This window comes from Silurus aristotelis (assembly GCF_946808225.1).
Source record: "Silurus aristotelis genome assembly, contig: scaffold_245, whole genome shotgun sequence".
NCBI classification, from domain to species: domain Eukaryota; kingdom Metazoa; phylum Chordata; class Actinopteri; order Siluriformes; family Siluridae; genus Silurus; species Silurus aristotelis.
Window position 1 is genome coordinate 1 of NW_028149018.1, and position 8,435 is coordinate 8,435.

At 36.9% G+C, this 8,435-nt stretch overlaps 1 long non-coding RNA gene across 1 annotated transcript; it reads left to right on the top strand.

Moving 5' to 3' along the window:
• Positions 1-1,906: 1,906 nt before the first annotated feature.
• LOC310723079 lies at positions 1,907-7,128 on the top strand. The gene is made up of 3 exons (XR_014532584.1): positions 1,907-2,052; positions 3,222-3,358; positions 7,032-7,128. It is a non-coding gene; the product is annotated as an uncharacterized lncRNA (long non-coding RNA).
• The last annotated feature ends 1,307 nt before the right edge of the window (positions 7,129-8,435 follow it).

The window sequence follows — 8,435 nt, forward strand, 5'->3', positions numbered from 1 at the left end:
ATTTATTTCATCGTTATTGTACATGAGGAAAATTCATGTAAATGAACAGATCAGTTTTATAAAATAACAAATTAAAACCTTAAATTTATGGTAATTAACCTGACAGTTGGTTGTTTTTCTAAGTTATTTGACAGAATTTATCTGTTTTTCTATAGTTTAAAAATTATTTATCAAACAGTAATATTCTGTAATTTAAGTACTTTTGACCAAAAAGTCTATTCTGTATTTTTACAGTTTTTTGCTAGTAATTCTGTAAAATGTTATTTCTGTAATTTGACGGATTATTTCTGAAAGCCCTGCTGCCAGTCTTTTTACCGTTTCTTTACAGATTTTTATATTACAGTCAATTTTATTTATAAGGAAACTTTTGTGGGGCAAATTGGACACAAATTGGACACAATCACAAACAGGGCACTTTGTACATTTTATTTGGGGTTTCTCTTCTCTTAGAAATAGGACAGAATATTACAAGATCATTTTACAGTTTTACAAGTAACAATACTGAATGTAGCTAAAAACTATTTTTTTGTTATTTTAGCTACAAATGATTTTCATACATATATATTTTCTTTTTTTGTGCAACAGAAAAATGATGAATTCCAGTGTTTAACAACTACTCCACATAAGACAACCTTCATGCCACATTTGGATTATTATTTACCTTAGCTGACATCTGTATTCCTGAAAAAGGGAGGTGTTTCACATCTGGAGATTTTGCTAATGGTAAATACTGAACTATCATTTTGGAATTCTTGCAATGTAACATTACTAACTTATCTAAAGCACAGTGCCTTGATGAGGAACACTGACAGATTAGTTAATTAGACTTTTTTTATAGCCATTTGTTGTTTATTTTGTGTTTCAATCGTTATTTCACACAGGAAAGTGATGTCACCTGTAAAAGAGCAGCTGTCCTCAGGGCACTTTGTCTCTACCTTGGTGAAGATGACAGACATTTTATTGTATCTAATATTAGTGAATATTATTCAAGATTGTAATTCTGTTCACCCAGTTGTTATTACAGTGGAACCCGGTAATGTCGAGGGCCTAGGGGATGCCAAAAAGCGTCGAGATAACCGATGATCGAGATAAACGAAAACCAATATTGGGGCAGTATATTAACGTGCTTGAAAAGTCTTTATGTACATGATGTGCGTTAATAAAAGAGAATGTGCATGCACGTGTTTTGAGGTTTTTTTACACAACTCATCCCGCGTTCTCCAGTGTGCTGTTCAGCGCGTGGATTATATATACAGACTGCCTCTTTTCAGTTTGGGCCAGAGCCCACCACCGGGATATTCTCTTTCAAGGCAAGTGTTTATGTTTGGCTTTGCCCTGTGTTTTTCACTTCGGCTTTTGCCTCCCGTTCATCGCATAACATTTAACAACAAAAGGCATATGTGCACCAACTAACAGCAGAGATTCACCAGTATACAATACAAACCACCGTCCATTCTCCATACAAATCTTTATTATATTCTCTAACATTGTAAACACGAAGATCGCTCACAAAATCACACAAATGTGCAGGGTGTAGTTCATTTTTACAAAAAGCTAACCAGTGTCAACATTAAATTCTCGAGTCATTTCACTCTGACACACAGCTCTGAAAAGTATCCTACACCTGTAGCATCTGTAAGGCTTGATTTTTCCACCACTTCCACGAGTTCTTCTGCAGCTGCACAGCGCGGCTCGAGATAACAGACGTTCAGTGGCAAATTTGCCCCCTTGTGCTCGAGATATTAGGGTTCAGCGACATAAAAGAATCAACATAACCGATGAGAAAATGCTAAGACAAAGTGAAAATTTGGCGGTTACACTTCAAAAACGTCGACTTATTAGAGTTGGCGAGTTAACCGAGGGCGAGATAAGTGGATTCGATTGTACTACAAAAGTATGTACTTGATATACAATGCTATTTTTTTTCTTTCTTTGTCTTCCAATAGCCATTTAGTTGAATCTTCTGAGGAGAAGTGGGTTCCATACACCAGCCATCCACCAGAAAAGAGGTTCAAGCAGTCTCCAAACTCAGCACCTGTTTCAGCTCTACCAGTAAGAGTGAGAGACAGAAAATCCCAGTCTTCACCGCACTGTAAAAGATACTGCAACTTGCAAATTGTTAACTCAGTTTGAAATTATAAGATAAGTGGACATATTTTTGAGCACAGTGTTGAGTTTAATAATGAAAAAGATTTAACTGCATGTTTACAACTATTTTGTCCAATGAAAATGAACAATTAAGTTGGGAAAAGAGTTTCACTTCCTGTCATTGCGCATGCGCAGTCTGTTTCCGTAGCATTGTGCACAGGGTTTCCCCTCATCAACTGCATTTTAGAAGGGGCTGGATGTTCTCTGGTTTACGCAAACTTTCTTGTAGTTTTATTATCGAAAATAACCCAAATATTTTACACAACTGCTTAACGTATAATGTAACGGTGTGTTTTGGGAAGACTATTTTAAAGGAATGTAGTGATATTTAGCAATGAGCTCAGACAGCTAACGAGCTTCATTTAAAGGTCATGTTCAGTTCACTTTGTAAAATCTGAATGTAATGTTTCAAAATACACGATTTTTGTGTAAGTTATAGTTATTACAATAAACTGTATTTAAATAAGTTGTGTGTTATGGATGGAGTTAATAGAATCTTTAGTATTTAAGTCAAAGAAGCATACGAAAGCCATATGATACACAGTCATACGATTAATGCTAATTACAAATGCTAAATTGAGAATGAATCTTTCTCTTTGGATAAATCTTTGCTTGATTTGCTTTAGAGGATGGCTTGAAGACCAGACAGAATCCTCTGCCAGCTGGTCAGTTCCATTTCACCGTCTGCGTTTTGCTTTCTGTAAATCAGTTTTGGCTAACGTTAATGCTAAACACGTGATAATTGAGTATTCTTAGCCTTGTTAACCCTGTGGTTATTTCTGATCTTAGACGTAAAACATAACGTGCTTCACATAACATCCGGTCTAAAACACAGAAAATATATCATCATGTTGAATTATCAGCAAAATTTCAGGAGCTTAGTGTTTTTTAGCATAGCTCTTCTTAGCACCATGTAACTAGTGCAATGTAATTTGGCATTATTGTTTTGCTTTGTGATTCATCGAATATTCTTATTTTTATGTATGTAATATTTTTGTTGTGTTTTAAACAATGAATGTCAGTTTAGTTGGAATGTAACTCATGTCAGACTGTGTTTGTTTTTCTTTTCATAGATTTGAAAGCAGTGTAAGCGTTGCAGATTTGCCCACAGAAGCACAGAGGTCTTCTTGAAACACTACAGGCTTCGGCACTATCGAGGGCGATCCTGGCAGCTTGTATACTGACTGCATCTGCACTTTTAAAACTTTAGGTGCGTTAAAAAAACACATTTGTCAAGATCACACAAACACACTGCTGCAGTTACTGACCACTTGAATTTTTCATGTGAGTTATGTGATTTCAAAGATGTTTGTCAGCCATCCCAGTTTTTAAACCATCTCAGAAATCATTTGAGGGGGCATGACACAGTCAGTTGTCCTTTTTAAAGATTGTGAGCTGACAACCAATGTCCTTTCAACTTTTAGTAGCCACATATCTCAGAAGCATAAATCTAAAGGTTTTGAAGATTTTAGCTCTTCTGTTACTTCGCAAACTGATTGTTTGGAAAGCAATAAAGAGACCGGGTCTGAAGAGTCAGGAGATTTTATACAGAATCCCTAGTCAAATGTTACGGATGTCACTGTTCCTGCAGTTCCTGCTGAACATAAAACAAACGTGTATTTAGAGCCTGTAGACTATCGAGCTCTAGAGCACAAACTTGCATCATTGATCCTTTACATGCAGACAATTTTGCATGTTTTAAAAAGTGTCACATTGATGCGTCATTGGCAGAAGAGCTTGCTGAATTGTTATCAGTAGAAGTGCTCAAAACAAATCCTGTTTTTACAGCCACTGTGAAGAAGGGTACTCTCTCAACAGAATACAGATAGGATGCTAATTTTAAAGTGCATTTTTAAGTAATTGATCCTGTGCAGTATCGATTTGATAGACTACACAAAAATAGCTTTGTGTATGTCTAAGTGTTGAGAGTTCTTGAAGTGTTGGTAAACAGAGCAGATGTCTTGGAAAAAGCAGTTTTTGTTGAAGAGGATTTACCAGGCCAGTACACATCAACTTGTAGTGGACAGTATTACAAAGAAAATCAACTTTTAGTGGTACAAAGTGCATTTCAGTGTCGATGTACACTGATGAATTTGAGGTTTGCAATCCCTTGGGGACTTCAAAAAAGATTCACAAAATCACAGCAGTTTTTTGGGTGCTTGGAAAAAGCAGTGATATAAAACAGTTTGGCAATGACACATTTTTTGATCCACTGTTAAAAGACATGAAAGACCTGGAGCCTAAAGGTGTGTTTGTTGAAGCACTGAATGCACATCTCAGAGGAACGGTGTATTGTGTATGTGCTGACAATCTTGGGGTTTACAGTCTTGCTGGCTTTCAAGAAAGCTTTCAGGATGAAAACCTGTGTAGATTTTGTCAAGTCAGCAAAGATGACATACAGACACAATATGCTAGTTGTTTTCAGCTTCGAACCATTGAACAGCACAATTCCATTACCAATGAACTGAGAGACCACCATGAGTTTCAGAGCAGACTGGGTGTAAAAAAAGAATGTGTTCTCAGTAAGCACCTTTTTTTTTTCCACCATATAACAGAGTTCCCACCAGATGTCCTACATGACACTTTGGAGGGAATTGTTCCATTTCAGTTATCAGTTTGCTTGAACTCATCACAAAGACATTTTATTCTTGATACTCTGAACAAATGTATTAACTCTTTTTCTTACAAGGACTCAGAGTAAAGACAGACCCCAATTCATTTCCCAGTCCAGTTTCTCAAAGAAAACCATAGGTGGGAATGGGCATTGAATCGAGCATTGCTACGCTTATTACCATTACTGATTGGTAATCTTGAACCCAATTCTGAGCCTGCTTGGGAAATTTTGATGGACTTAATTATTTCAATGGTTCAAGTCTCTGTTCATCACCTTTGTCTGTGCAGAAGGTAAAAGCTGTAAGAACTTGTACATTGGAAGAACTGCAGAAGACTGCAGTTTGTAAAAAATAAGTTTTGTCACTTGCGTCTGATATGCATTTGCATGAAATTCACTTCAGTGAAGGCATGATTTTGTCATCAGGTCAATGCAGTGGCTTGCCTGATTTTTTCAGAATACTCAGTGTACTTGTAAATGCTAACAAGGTGGCCTTTCTTTGCAAAAGGCTTTCGTCATGGTACATTGAGCACTACAGGTGTTACGAGTTTTCTGAAACAAGTGCAATTGAAATACTTGAGCCAGAGGATCTAAATGATCCTCATCCTCTCACATCGTATACAGTTCAGGGAAGGAACATGATTGTACTAAAGAGATTCCTTCTTCATTAATTGTTCTTCCCATAGCCACACAATGATTTCCTGATTTGAACTTTAACGTAACAAAGTATGTCACAGGTTGAAGGAACTGTTTTCGAAATGTAAATTACATTTTATACCTGTATGACTTCCTAATGCAGAAGACAAAAGCGGGTGTTTTAAAGCGATAGTTCACTCAAATATGATAATTCTGTCAATAATTACACACTCTCATGTCATTCCAAACCTGTAAGACCTTTGTTTGTCTTTGGAACACAAATTAAGATATTTTTAAATAAATACGAGTGCTCTCTGACCTTCCATAGACAGCAAGGGGCTGAGGTTCAACATTCATGCACTTGAATGGGGCTTCTTTATAAAAGCACTAAGCCCCAAATAAATAGCTCAGGTGAGGCAGTGGGTTTCCATGTGACATCAGGGGTTTAACTGTAATTTTATGAAGCTATAAGAATACTTTTCTTTTGTACTCTCCAAAATGGCACTAGGGTGATATGGAGGAGAAGAATTGTTGAATAAAGGTATTTTTCACACACAAAATATTCTTGCAGCAAATTGGAAAAGTTTACAATTTTTGAACTACCCTCTTTAAGACATTTAACATGTTACCGTATACAAAGCTTTGCCATATACTTAATGTACTTGATTTATTTTGAACCAGAATCTTGTTTTACAGAATATGCGGCTTCATGTTGTGTTGGTCCCTGATAATATTAGAAGGCTGGATATTTTGGAAAATCTCACTTCGGTTGAACATTCGAAAACAACAATTCTTCAAGAAAGGCTTGAAACCAAGGATGATTTTCTGATTCAGTTTGAGGATCCTGAGTTTGGAAATGAACTCTGTAACTTGACCAATATAACAGAGCTTCCACCAGAAAGAGCAGTGCTGAAGATCATTCAAAACGTACCTGAAGAATCAGATCCAGAGACCTTGATTTTCTCTTTAGACACTGCCAGTATGTCCTCCCCATCTGATAGCTCAAACCAGAGTTTCCCCTTTGTGTCTGTGAGTGAGCGTGAAAAGTCTCAGTGGCCATCTCCTTTTACAAGTTCTCTTATGATGTTGAGAAGAGGGATTGAGAAGGGGAATGAGAATTTTAAAGAAGATGGAACACTGCTCACAGTACCAAGAAAAAGCTTAGAGAGGTTATCACAGCTGGACTATGAGCATCAAATATAAGGTTGGGAACTACTGTCAGAAATTACGAACGGCAGGTTGCTCTGAAGTCACTGTCAACAAAAGAAAAGTAAACAATGACTCTAGATGTTTAAAGAAAGCAAAGAGATGTGAGGTAAACCTCCTCCCAGACAACCCAGTAGGGCAGACAGATTGTTCCTTACAGAAGGAAAAAGATGCACTACAAGAGGAAATGAAAAAGAAACATTTCAGGTTGGCAATTGTTGACTCCTAAATGGAACTGACATTCTCTCTGAGAAGGAAGGAGATAGTTAATGAAGAACCTCCTGTGGCTGATGTCCTAAAACAATGGCCAGCATTGTTTTTGTGTAATATTAATTCTTACTGTTCACTGTGTGTGTGTGTGTGTGTGTGTGTGTGTGTGTGTGTGTGTGTGTGTGTGTGTGTGTGTGTGTGTGTGTGTGTGTGTTTTAAGGTCTGTGCCGAGTTTTACACAAACCAACCTGAAGTGTACCTTTTGGTCTTCTTTGGATGAATATGCACCAAAGATGGTCATGTTGTAACGATCACGTAGCCAAAAACTCAAACCAAACCCCAATGACTTGTACTTACACTATATGGAGTACAATCCTGTTCATTAGACGGGGGTGTCTCAATACTTTTGGCAACATGGTGTATAGCCAAGCAAACACAATGGAAAATTGCAGCATGTGTGATTTTTGGGTGACCTATCTAAAACAATTAAAATCTCTTTGTGGTCCAGCAGAAATCAATAAATGATGGGTTATAATTCTGTCTTTATGCTGCTTTTTACTGCAGGACACAGACCCAGAAGACACTCACACAGAAGGGATGATGAAGGGGGTCTTAACTGTCGTCGAAGATGATGTTGCCACCATCCATTTAAACCCAAATGTAAGGTGCCTGTCTGTGGTTTTAGAGGAGCAAGTTGTGCTGGATGATGTGCAAGACGTCCCTACAGCTGTTGCTCTTCTATTTGACTTGATTTATGCCATCAAAATCCTTCGCTCTCCTAAAGAACTAAAATACACGTTTAAAACTGTTCAGAAAGTGTTTATTGGCCTTGACCCCCAGTGCTCTGAAGAGTCCAGTCCTTCAACAACAAACTGTTCAAGTTGAAGTAGCTGCAGTTCATATGGCTGAGCAAAAGTGCAAGTACTGATTTGTTCCTGTTTGTTTAGTAGCTGTTTAACAGTGCAACATAGGCCAAAGTCAGTTTTGAGTTTTAGTGTAAGGATTTATAACTGTTAAGTTTTGTTTTTAACAGTTGTGTAATACTGGATTGCTCTTGTGCATGTGTTGAAGCTCTGCTTGTTTGTTGCTGCAGCATTAAGATTGTTGTTCTGGCACTTTGAGTAATTATTTTTTTGTACTTCAGCACTTTAAAAGCGTTTTTTTGTTTTTCTCCCACAGTTTAAAAGCATTTGTGTTGTTTTACTTCAGCATTTTAAAGTCATTACAAGATTTCCTTTTTTTGTCTTTTCTTTTCTTTTAATTTTATATATATTTTATTTCAAATTATTTATTTTATTTTGATGACTGGAGTAAAACTATATCTGAGTCTAATTTTTGCAGTTTATGTTGACAGGAAATGTGTCGCTTGGCAAACTTCAGGTCTGTAGTTCTTCCTACTCGTTTCTTAAAGTTCACTCAACCCCCTTTTTAACTTTAAACAAACTCATGATTACCCAAAGGAACTAAAATTCCCTTTTGAAGTGATACAGCAGCTGTTTATTGGAGTTGGATCAGACTCTTTTTGCTGCTTGCTCTTAGTTGCTGCGATAAGACAGAAAACAAACAAATCCTTTTTTCCATTTTGCTTCTGTTTAATGGTTGTACTGGTTTAAAGTTTAAGAGC